Below are 13,014 nucleotides of genomic sequence, written 5' to 3'. Positions count from 1 at the left end.
GTCTGATGCAGTTCCCAATTTTCCTTTTTTTTCGTCAGGTGAACAAATGACTTTCGTAAACATCCAGTATCATCACTATTTGACAATTCATATTCACTTGTTCATACTATAGTTGGAATCATACATTTTATTGCCATGCAATGTTTCTTCATAAAAAGATTTTCAGCAGCCTGTTTGAAACCTTTTGGAATAAAGACATAAGTATTCTCAACAAACTTGTTTAGAAATGTTTAAGACATGTACATGGTATCTGCGTGTTTCACCGTTTCATGGCTTTTGGACTAGATTCATTTACCTTCTTCCTTGAAGAAAAGTCATCCCCATACAGTCTTGTTTTGGTGTAAATTTGTGTCCACCATCAAGAAGGTCTTTTGCTGTTATGAACTCATTTACCCTTGAAAATCCGGGTTAGAACTGGTGTTCAGCAACCCATGCTTGTCTTGAAGGAGATACACAGTAAAAATCTAGAATCAAATCATGTATAAAGCATGTAAAAAGAAATATGTTGGGAAAAAAAAAAATCCTTAGTCAACATTTGTTGCCAAGAACATTAAAAAACCACTCATGTTCTGGAAAGTACCAAGACTTAATGAGCAGAGCTGGCATCATGACTCACTGCTTCAGTCCAGTGTTTAGTTGATAACTAGCATTATCCATGACATCACAGGATGTGGATAGTGGTGGGCAACATCCGTCGCAGTCACCCCAGTCATCGTCCAACTCACAGGGAACTCAGGACCTGTGTAATTGATTATCTGGATCCTGATCTTCACTTCATACGTCGAACTCTTTGGATCACACGGAGTATGGCATGGATTCTTACCATTTGCTGAATCATGAGAACTCGATGTCATTACTTCATCTCTTCAGTTCGCCTGGTTCCCTCCCACGAACCATGGCAGCTACTCTCACTGTTTTGTCCGACTCTACCAGTTCGGCCTTTGGATTTGGTTCGGCGAACCAGTGCAGTGTTTCCTGTTTCAATCCGGTTCTGAGCATCGGTCACCCTCAGTGCATTGGTCCATCGTTCACTTTTGGCAAACCAGTCTAGCGCAGTGTTCCCTTCCTCATCTGACGATCTGTATGATCCAGTCCGCCCAACCAGTCCAAGTTCGGTTCGGTTCGGAGCATTGTTCGCATTCGGTGACTCACTCTGGTTCATTCGGTGAATCGATTCAATTCATCGCACGGACCCTCAGCTTCAGCAACTACATCTCATTTGGTGAATCCCTGGCTTTGGTGAATCTTCCACCTTGTTCTGGAGGGTCCATCAAAAACTGATGTTCTCAGATAAAGTGTTTGATAGCACAAGACACTGTGCGAAGTTCGAATGCATATGATTTACAGAAATTAGAGTTTCAGTTTTAAGTGCTAGTGACAGGTTGTTAATGGGTAGCTCTCTCCAAGTGATAGATGTTGAACTAGCTTGAACTGTATAGATAAAATAGAAATAGACATAGTTCAGAGAATTATCCATTGACACTTAACATTTGCTAGATAGACAATTTCTTCATATTAAGTTTAAACTTCATTATTTATTAGTTTGTTTCACATTTCTCATTACATTAAAAAGGCGATTTCACAGTTATTTGATTAAAAGGGAATTTCACATTCAGGTGATTACCATATATTACCATAGATAAGCCGAATTTTGAGGACCAAAAAAAAATAGTCTGTAGAAGGGGGACGGCTTATCTATGGGTTACGCTTTGGTCAAACTTTTTTCCAGGGGTAAGAAAACAACATCGTGTCACTTCACGTGAACAAACAACAGAAGACGACTTTGTCAGTAAAGACATCAAATTTGCAATTAAACATCACTAGACAAGATTATGTACCTTTTAAGTTATAAGTTGTATCTTGCTGTGCATTGTATTATTTGGAGGGATTAAGATAACCGTGTGTAAGTGAGCCAGAAATAGCAATCAGCTGTGCACACAGCTCGAAAACGAGGTGGTAATCAGTTCGTGATTGTTGATAATATGATGTGAAATTGGCTATCGCGGTTGGAGCGGAAAACGTACCCTCACGAACGTGGTAAGCGGAAGTTGTACGCACATAGAATGGGGTAAACTAAGCAAGCCAGTTTGTTGACATGTGATCGTCCAGCTACAATAAGTATGATATTTAGCAAAACAAAATATATTATCTATTTTCTGTCAACTACACTTCATTTCGATGCATGAGTAGACGCAATAATGATTGTGAATTCTTTGAATAATGTGGACCAAAGTTATAATTATCAGTATCTGCCAGTTGTCTGTGGTCTGTGTTTGCCGTGATTAGGACCACATCGCGGGGGATCGGCTTATGTAGGAAACATACCATTTTTACACTGATTTTAAGGGTCAGATTTGGGGGTTGGCTTATCTATGGGGTCGGCTTATCTACGGTAAAAGGAAATTTCACATTAGTTGATTGAAAGGTAAGTCAAATTCTTTTTCAGAAGAAGTCCTCCTTGGGGTACATATAAGCATTAAAATGTCCATTTTAAAATTCTGCGACAGTTGTTACAATATTTTAATGAAAATATTTACAAAACAAAAAACTCGTTTTTGTCTTGTGAGACCACCCCTACAGGGCCCCCGAGGGCCCCCTACAGCCTAGGGCAGGTAACTCTCTCCAATTACCTCGTACCTCACTTTTCATGCTGTCGTTTCTCTCGAAGGGCGTGCGTGTCTTCATTCTCAGGAATCTGTCCCTGTCCCTTTGAAGATTATAAGAATCAAATACTGTACAAGGGAGGAGTGCAAAGAGAGGAACAGCCAGGTGTGCGAGAAAGCATGGAGCCGGCACAGCACAGGTAAATGAATCCATGATTTTGTTGGCACTTGTGCGCATGTTTCACGTACACAGGGCTGTTCCTCTCTTTGCACTCCTCCCTCGTAACAAATAGTGAACTGTGTCAAACACATTCAGATGTGTCTTCATGGCATACTTGTTGATTTTGTTGTGCCAACCTTCCAAATTATTGTTAGTTCTGTGTCCATCATTTTCAAAATAATTCCAAGTTGGCAGAGTCCATGGACCTTCTATCCAGATGGTAATAACATAATCCATCAGCTGTGTCGTCTTCTCACCTAGTGGGGCGTCTGCAATGGCATCAAGCCAGACATCTTCAATTTTATCCAGTGGCACTAAAGGGAGAGCTGCAGCTCGATGCACTAGTGTTTTCACATTGTTGTCTGACTTGTACTCTGAAGCAAAACCTACTTTCTGTGTGCGACGCCAGATGCACAGGGTGTCATGAAAGAAGCACCCACGAAGCTGAGTATTTGGAAATTTGGCATTGTGAGATGCACATTCAAAGTCCAATTGAAACACAACAGGAGAAAGCTGAAGTCCTTGAGTCGCTGCAGTCTGTTTTCAACAGCGTTTGAATCATCCTTCTACTCCCAATATCACAAAATTATTTGTAAGCTTTCTTTCCGGGGTTTTTTTGGCATGTTAAATTCCAAAATGGTAATCCTTCCACTCGACTAAAGGTTTTTTTTTGTTTTTTGTTTTTTATAAAAAATAATAGTCTATTTGCAAGCTTAATTCTCTTACAAATTTGATTAACTTAATTCATTTACTCATGATACGAGCATAGCTACCATAACCACTTGCAAATCACTAAGCAAACTAGGGCTGCACGGTATTACCGGTATACCGGTAAACCGCAATACGACATTGTAACAATTACGTATCGCGATACGTTTATGATGTACCGGTATACCGACAAAGATTTATGTGTTCAATTTTAATCCATTCAACACCGCAGGAAAGACTTCCGCCCGTATACCTCTTAAATGTTAATGGTGAGGAAAAACATATATATATGTATATTCAGGTAATATGGGTGGTGGTGGTGGTGGTGGGTGGGGATTGGGTGGAAGTCTTTCCAAGTGATTGGCAACGGGTCCACTAAAAATTGTCAAAGAGCAAAGTATTGATGTTTCGAGGAAATTATTAAAATTGAAGAAACTAATGAATAAAATCTTCAGTTTTCATAAAAGTTGTCAAACGTACATTTAAGTTACTATTTCCATCATTTCGTGCGATCATGTTATGCAAGTCAAGTGACATCTCGGCTTTTGTCGCCTCAATCTTCATGCTCCGACACGATGTATAATGTGAAACAAATTGCATAAAGAATATTTGTCACAGGTTGCCACCTAGCACGATACGTCCAATGCCTTCCATAATTTACATACTTATGGCGATTTCCTGCTTAACACGTTCAGAATAGCATCATTGTGCCCAAAACTTTTGTCTAAAAGTTTATGAGGATGGTATCCATTGCTGTAATATGATTGGCTTCCTCAGGTTACGTGCATGATTTTCTGATTATGTAAAAATGAAAATATAAAAGAAACAGGTAAGAGGATATTTTTATTAGAAATAAACTTATTTAAGTTGAAGTTGTATTATTTGAATAATATGTTAAAAATACCTTTGGTACTTATCAACAGTTGGATTAGACCTGAAAAATTCAAATGGTGTATGACATGTAGTAGCTCTAATGTTTCACGAGCTTATATTTTCCTTGACAAATGTAGGCTTCTATCTTATTATAAGGCTATGTTTCTCATGTTTCCATTTTTTTTTCCATTATTCTAAGTTTACTTTACCTAATACAGAGAGACTTTTGCCCATCTTGAGTGCTTTGTTAAATCATTTTTTTATGAGAAAGTGTACCCAACGTCATTCATGAAATAGGTAATGTTAATAATACTTTTATTCAAAGACATAGGTGCATAAATCATTGTTTTGATTAGAATGTGCACTTCAAGATCATGTCACATGATTGTGACTTCAATTAAATCTTTCTTGAGTAATACAGATGTGCACAGTAGCTCAGACTCTTTAAATTATTTGAAATTCAACATCCTTTGCTGTCTAAAGAAGTTACAGTATAAACATAGTATGGTTGGGTTTATGGAGGACATGATGTAAGCCAGTTTCAGTTTTGTCATATACATATATGAAGTGAGAAATCATACATTTATCTGCGTTAACTTTCCCTTGGACAGCAGTTACAATTAAAAGAAAGACTTGAAGAAAGTTGTTTATAGTAAAGTGTACGGCTGGTAATTTTTGGAAAGGACAAGTGACATTCAAAATCCACTAACCCGGAGGACTAGTTACCATTTTTAGTGAGTGTTGATCCTTGCTGTTTTAAAATAAAAGTATAAACAGAAGAATGTTCTGGTTTTTCCTTTTTTTGATTTGAAAGAAGCTATACAATGCACAGTGGTTACTCACATATACTGTGATTCAATTTGAAGGTAAAAGAATATTACAAAGTGGACAGATCTCAATAACTGTTCTTTCACAATATATCGCAATATTTATCACAATACAGAAGAGTGTATCGCAATATATCACAATACAAAATTTGGGGCAATACACAGCCCAAAAGCAAACATTCTCTTTAATTACTTAACACTGTCACTGTATGTTGACCACGAGACGTCGACACTCCGGGCTTTTTATTCTGTCGATGGTTAGCAACATCATATTCTTCATTTGTCGACAGATTGGGCTGACACCTTTGGGAGAGTCACGATATGGCTGAAATATTGCTGATGTGACGTTAAATATTAGCTCACTCACTCACCTTTGGGAGTGCCTGTCCCCGTGTCTGTCACGGTCAAGAGAGCACGGACCTGATGTAATTAGATTTTTGGCGCAAAACATTAATCGCTCTGGATCAGTGCCCCTTTAAGCTCTGGATCAGTGCCCCTTTAAGCTCAACTGCAGGTCATTTTGACCTTCACTGAAGATCCCATTTCAAGCATATACACATTTGTCTCAAATGTTCATCCAACGTGACAGAACGTACATAACACTCAGTTAATGTCTGCCCAAACGCTACCCTAATGGTATGTTTAGTGCCATGATTAGTCATTACTTTAGGGTATTTCCCATCTTATGGCAATGTGACAAAACATTAACAGATAGAGAGCAATATATTTTATAATCAAAAAGAGTAATAATTTTGAATTCATACTTAAAAACAATAAATAATTTGAAAAAGTGACTTCACTTTTTATACAGCCCTAATATGAGATAAAACATGCAACCTCTTGAATGGCATCCACACAGGACTCATAAGCAACATTTCTAACATTGATGCCATACTGTACTAAGTGTACTTACCAGATTTCAACACCCACCATGGTTCTCTGTAAAGTCTATTCCCGCAGTGGACCTATGGACCAGTGAAACTGAATCTTCACAGGCATGTTCCCCCAATCCTTACACCTGAATTTTGTTTAAAATGATTGAATTTCATTTTGGATGTGGCCACCGTGATTATCAAGTGAAACCTGATGTATGTTTATTCATTTGTGTGGCATAACACTTCAGTTCAGTATTTAGTAAAATGTTATAATGTTTAAATTTTCTCTAATGAACTGAGGTTTTAGGTCAGTATTTATTTAGAAGAATATACACTAGCCACATAAAGAAACTGTGCATTGTCAAAATATTATCCCAGTTGATAAGTACGATAACAATGTCAAGGACGTTATCTGGCGGATGAGGATGACGGCGTAGACGTCGAGCCATCTCGTCCCAAACATGCTCTATCGGGGAGAGATCCGGTGAATTTGCAGGCCAAGGCAGTAAGTCAACGTTGTGGTGTTGCAAGAAATCCATAGCAACCGTTGCCGTATGAGGGCGGGCATTGTCCTGTTGGAATGTTAACCCAGGGCCATGACGTTGCAGAAAAGGAATTGCCACAGGTCGAAGAATCTGATCCCTGTAGCCCACACCAGTTAAGTTGCCCTGAACAATCACCAAAGGAGTTCTTTGGTGTGCTGTTATTCCACCCCAAATCATCATGGAACCACCACCAAAGTGATTCCTCTCCAAGACACAGGCCTGTGGATAACGTTCTCCCACACGTCTATAGGCACGTTGACGTCCATCACTGGGGGAAATGTTAAACCTGGACTCATCTGTAAAAACAACATTTCTCCACCAAAACAAGGGTCTGCGTCTAGAATGTGGCCGATCGATGACGTCATTTGTGTTCTGGTAGCGTCTCACCAGTGCAGAAATGGTGTTCCGGTCGCAGTGGAAATGTGCAGCCACTTGTCGTTGAGACATTCCCCCACGGACCATCCCAATGGCCTCATGACGTTGTGCAGACATGAGCCTTGGCATGCTATGGCATGTTTCAATAGCAGTTTAATTTTTTGAACGATCGCAAGGGCAGGGGTTGAGCTTTCCAAAGTGACAGTATTGTGTGGCATTCATTTGCTGTTTCTCTTTCCTGGAATGCACGTGCAACAACATATTGCACGTCTCAAGGACGAACCCACTGACGTCACGGAACGTGGCACGTGCATGCATGTTGGATACATGTCACTAATCTCTGAGTTTAAATCCTTACGTGTCTACACAGGTTTGATAAAGTTAGATTTTAAATTTTTGTATGCACAGTTTCTTTATGTGCCTAGTATATATGAAAATCAATTCTGCAACAATCTTTATTTTGAGGTTTCCTTTGTTTCAAGTATGAATAAGAAAGAACTGCTTCTCCAAGGAAGAAACATAATGATCTGGGGAGATGTTTGGGCAGAAACTGGTGCCTGAAAGTGCATATAAAAGAGCAATATTTGAATGTCTCTTTTTTCTTACTATATATTAATTATATATACTCGACAAAAAAGTTAGGGATGTTGGTATTTTTATGATTGATATTTTATCAGTGTGTCAATGAATAAATAGATCATTATTCATAATTTCAAAATTTACATATATCCCTCACTATTTTTGTTCAGTATATATACAACTGGAATAAAGTAACTGAGCATTATTTGATGTTATACCATTTTGTAATGCAAAAAGATAATTACATGATTTGTGGTGTCTTTCTTAATCACTGTTTAACTGTCGAAATATGGAAACATTAATATCAAAATCAGTGTGATTTGACACTAGGCATCGTGACACACCCATGAAGAGATGTGCTGTCAAAAGTCAGTTCACAAATTCGCTGTCATATGTGGCTTGATGCAGGCTTGACAACCACGACACTAAGCAATTGAAGAAAGCTTGGGGAATGTTGTTCCATGTCTGAACCAACACTTGTACCAGTTCAGCTAACATCAATGATTGAATCTGGACTTGACATAAACGTCGGTCCGTTTCATCCCTCGATAAGGGACAGGTCCGGAGAAACAGCTGATCAGGTGAGTACCAGAATGTTTTGCTGTCTCAGGAAATCTGTCGCAAAAGGAGCGACATGTGGATGGGCATTATCTTGCCGAAGCATGAAGTCTCTATCCTTGAATGAATGGCTGCACATGAGGCCCAATGATCTCACCTGTATTGCATACCAGCCAGATTGCCATTGACAATGTCAAGTTGTTTCCAACCTTGAGATGTGATGCCTCCTCATACCATAACACCACAGCCACCAAACTGTCGACGTTGAACAATGTACACGTCACTTAACCGTTCACCTTAAGTGAACCTGTCATCTGAACTGTCCAGATGAAATCTAGGCTTGTCAGTGAACAAAACACCATCCCAATCTTGTCTCCTGTACCGTAGATGTTGTCTGCACCAGGCAAGACCTGCCTGGCAGTGACGTTGGAGCAAAATTGGACGTATTGCAGGCCGTTAGGACTGGAAGTTGTGCTCGCTCAATTGGTTCTGTACAGTCAAAGAAATGATTGAACATAAGCCAGGTAGGGTCCGAGCAGTCAAACTGGCAGTCAGGAATCAATTCCTTAGAATGATAAGCCGAATGTGGTTGTCTTGCTGATGTAATGTCACGTGTGGACCACCGGCAAATCTTTTGTGTTCCCATTATGTTGAAAACATCTCCATAGAGATGAGATCGTGTTTCAATGGACACCAAAATGTCTGGCCACTTCATTTTGGGTCATTTTATTTTTGTGGCATGACGTACACACAGCTTATGTTGAAGTTAAAGGGTTTTCCACAACATTCAGAGGCAAGAGAATAATCAACCGTTCTTCAAATTTCAATATCAGGTGTGTGAACTTCAGGTGTCAAAAAGCATGCAAAAAGTGAGCAAGTTCATTGTGCACAAAGTTCATGTTACACCTGCAATATGTGAAATTTCATGCAAAGTGCTTTGCTCCATGTTTATTTAGTTTACTTTTCAAATAACTTTTATTTTATGCAACTTTATGTTATGCACAGTTAATTTTTCTGTTTATTAAACTGTTTATTATATTTTTCAGGTATGTTTGAAATTGCATGAGGCTGTTGCCAAGAAACTGTTGGGAGAAGGTGACCTCATGGAAGTGTTTTGTTCAGGAGAAATTGACTTTTCGTCTATCTTGTATACAAATTGTTTGAAAAGCATCAAAAGTATGTGATACAATATATATTGTAGCTGGCTTATTCAGCGTTTGCTAAACCGACAAGAGCCCTTGACGAACTGATCTGTTGTGACGATCCCGTCTTCGATGAAAGCTCCAGATCAACCCTCTCTGACAGTGATGGCCTAACTTCCATCTCCGTCTGTTTCAGACCTGTGAAGATCTGGGGTAGAATAGATCTTCAGCAACCCATGCTTGGCACAAAAGGCGACTATGCTTGTCGTAAGAGGCGACTAACGGGATCGGGTGGTCAGGCTCGCTGACTTGGTTGACACATGTCATCGGTTCCCAATTGCGCAGATCGATGCTCATGCTGTTGATCACTGGATTGTCTGGTCCAGACTCAATTATTTACAGACCGCCGCCATATAGTTGGAAGATTGCTGAGTGCAGCGTAAAACTAAACTCACTCACTGAAGTTCAGATTCTTTTGCATACATTGAATGAACGTTTGAAAAGTTTGAAAGACCCATCCCTGAATCTGTGGCAACAATTATTGTCAGTTTTAAGGATATTGTTGACCTAAACATGTAAACAGCTTGTATGTATTTGATCTTGAAGTGTATTTGTGTAATTCATCTGTAAAGCAGTGTACTCAATTGTTGACTTGTTATTTAGGTGTGGATCATAATAAACTGCTGTGAACTGCACACCACATTTAACTGTTGTGTTGCTGAGGTGATCAACAAGAAGCTGCTGGCTACATATCTTGGTGAACTGCATTGCAGGGGCACTATTTTGTTTAAAACATTTTGAATTTTGTGGTTACTTTATTTAAAACATTTTTAACAGTTCACAATAAGGTTTAAAGTCTTATTTTCAAGAATAATGAGGCTTAAACTGGGTATGTTAATGGCCATAAGTAGCGTCAAGTGTTTACTAGGCATCATTATCAGCATTCAACTTCAGTTCATATTGAACACTGGACATTTTTGTGTTTGTTGCAGTCGCTGCACTGAGGCATCACGTTGTGTGTAATGTGAAATTTTATAATTTCATTAGTAACCATCGTACATGTGATATTTGTATTGGTATCTTCATCAAGATATCTGGAAGTAGGCCATATTTAAAGCTAGAGAGGTCTCGCAAGAGAAATTACCCATAACCCTTCCTCATGAGGGCCGAAATTAGAAAGAACACAGAGTAAAGAAAAACATTTAATCAGATCATAATGATGATCTACAAGTGGACATTCAAGGTCAAAGGTAAAGCGAATTCAAAGTTCAACAGCAAACAAAAAAAACGTAGATAGGGTCAGTGAAGACCATGAAAGTCATCCAGTGGAGCACACTCCTCTTCCTGGCCAGCTCCGCTCTGGTCCACAAACACGACACTCAACTGCAAGCAAAAAACATAGCATTACCAACTATGACTTAGTTGAATCAGTTACCGGTAGATGAATTCAAAGCCTGTTAGTGTCAAGGATCTTTGACAGGCAGTTGTCACTGTTGACTGTATTTCTCTGATAAAAGGTTCTGAAAGTAGGTCAAGTTTCCCAATTTCAAAATGTCTGTGACAGAAGCACCTTTGGTAAATGCCTTCGAAGTGCTAGATACTCTGACAGAATGAGCTTTGTAATGTGAGGTGTCAATACCCACATCACCCATCTGGCGATACTAGGGGACGAAACCGGTTTCACATAGCTCAAGGGAAGGCCAAATCTACTTTCATCTCTCCAAAGTTCTGTGCGTTCTAAGTAAACTCTAAGGCACCAAACTACACAGTGCTGGGTCCTTCTCACAGGCCCTGAAACTCAAGGATTGAGTCTTTGTTCCTGTCTTAGTCACCTTGGCTTGGTGGTTTTAATCAGAGTAAATTCTACTTCAGTGCCCCTGTCTACCATGTGTCTGGTATCAAGAGAAGACAACTCCGAAGACCTACTAGCTGAGGTTAGCATCAGAAGCATTGTCAACTTCTCAGACAAGTGTTTGTCTGACAAATAAGTATTATCTTTCTATGTTTTCAAATGTTGCAGCAACAAATCTACATCACAGGCCATGGAATCTCTGGGTTAAGGAGGATTCTGATTAAAAATCCATGATATTAATTTCCTGACCAGAGGGTGCTGACCCACATTATAGCCCTCGATAGTGGGGTGAAAAGCAGACAAAGCTTATCTTGCTGTATTTATGGTCCTGTTCTGATTATTCTCATGGTTCAAGTGAGTCAGAAAGTCTAAAATAGACTCCACAGAGGCTGAAAAGGCTCAAAACCCCATTGATTGCACCAGCCAGTCCACCTATTTCAGGAAGCATTGTCAGAACCTTGTGTGCCAGGTTGCTATTGGCAGGAGAGCAACTGTGTAGTCGCCTCTGAAATTCCTCTGGTTTTGATGCTACGCTTGAAACCTTCCATGCCACTAATACCAGAGTGTTGTTTTCTATCAGTGGATGAGGCAGTTTTTTTTGTGGGAGGTGGATTGGTTGTGTGACCGCCATCTCCAAGAGGAGTGGATACCAGGACTGACTTTGCCACACTGGAGTTATTATCACCAGCTCTGCTTCCTTTTTTTCCTAAGGCACCTGCCTATCAGTGAGAACGGGGAAATGCATAAGGAATCCCCTAGTTCCAATTGACCTGAAACACATCTGTTGATTACGCAAGGGGGCCGGACTCCAGCTGCAGAATGGCATCATTTGGAAAGTGAGCCCCCATGCAAATAGGTCCATTGAGATTGGGCCCAGTATCTGGTTGCATTGAGCGAAGATGATTGGATTAAGCATCCAGTCGCTCGAGTCCTTGAAGTGGCAAGACTCCCAGTCCTCATGAATGTTCTCTTTCCCTGGCAGATAGACTGCTGTTAAAATGATATCTGACCGTACTCACTACTTAAATTCGGAATACAACCTCCTCCCTTCAGGCCACCGCTACAAAGTTCCAAACTAAGAGAAAACTAAGAGAGCCTGTACATCCTTTATTCCAAGTACCATATCTCTCTTAAACAAATGTGAAGATACCTAAATCAAAGAATTTATGTAAATATGTGTTGGTATCTCTCTAATGTGTCAGTAGCTCTGCTGAAGTAACACAAATTCCTGAAAAGGCATTAAAGTATTATTCTATTCTATTCTATTCTATTCTATTCTATTCTATTCTATTCTATTCTATTCTATTCTATTCTATTCTATTCTATTCTATTCTATTCTATTCTATTCTATTCTATTCTATTCTATTCTAAGAACAGATGGTTCTGGAGGCAGAAACCCAATATCTGCTTTGTGACCTGGAGTAGTCTGACTGATCGGTTCACATAAGCCATGGCTGTCTGATTGTCAGCTTGGACCTTAATCAATTGATATTTGATCCCCTTTGATGTGCATCCCCTGCTCTGTCTAACCATGTATCTCTGGCCATGTATTGCTCCCAATTCCATTTTTTATGCATCTATTATGATATGGGTCTTGGGTCCAAGTGAGGGTTCAGGTGAAACCCCCATCTAACTGGCGTGCTGGTCTGCTTATGGGGAATTAGCTCAACAAAGAGTCTGAAGTCACAAGAAGCTAATTACAATTTTATTAACAAGAACAAAAATAACATGGGGTGGCCACAGAGAGTCGGTACAACCCTCTGGGCTGAGGGCAAGAGGTGACCTGTGTCGGGAGTCTAAACCCTACTGACGAACAAATGGAGTTTGACTATTTATCTAAAATTGAAACAAGGAAGA

At 39.6% G+C, this 13,014-nt stretch overlaps 1 protein-coding gene across 1 annotated transcript in view; it reads left to right on the top strand.

Moving 5' to 3' along the window:
- The window catches only part of LOC124280553 (leucine-rich repeat-containing protein 74A-like), a 520,775-nt gene extending 511,183 nt beyond the window's left edge, over positions 1-9,592 (top strand). Inside the window, 1 exon segment of the mRNA XM_046716499.1 lies at positions 9,210-9,592. The gene's annotated coding sequence lies outside the window, so the exon portion shown is untranslated.
- Positions 9,593-13,014: the final 3,422 nt, after the last annotated feature.

This window comes from Haliotis rubra, unplaced genomic scaffold (assembly GCF_003918875.1).
Source record: "Haliotis rubra isolate DU_JTF1 unplaced genomic scaffold, ASM391887v1 Scf27, whole genome shotgun sequence".
Classification (NCBI taxonomy): Eukaryota; Metazoa; Mollusca; class Gastropoda; order Lepetellida; family Haliotidae; genus Haliotis; species Haliotis rubra.
This window is presented reverse-complemented; position numbering and strand designations above follow the sequence as displayed.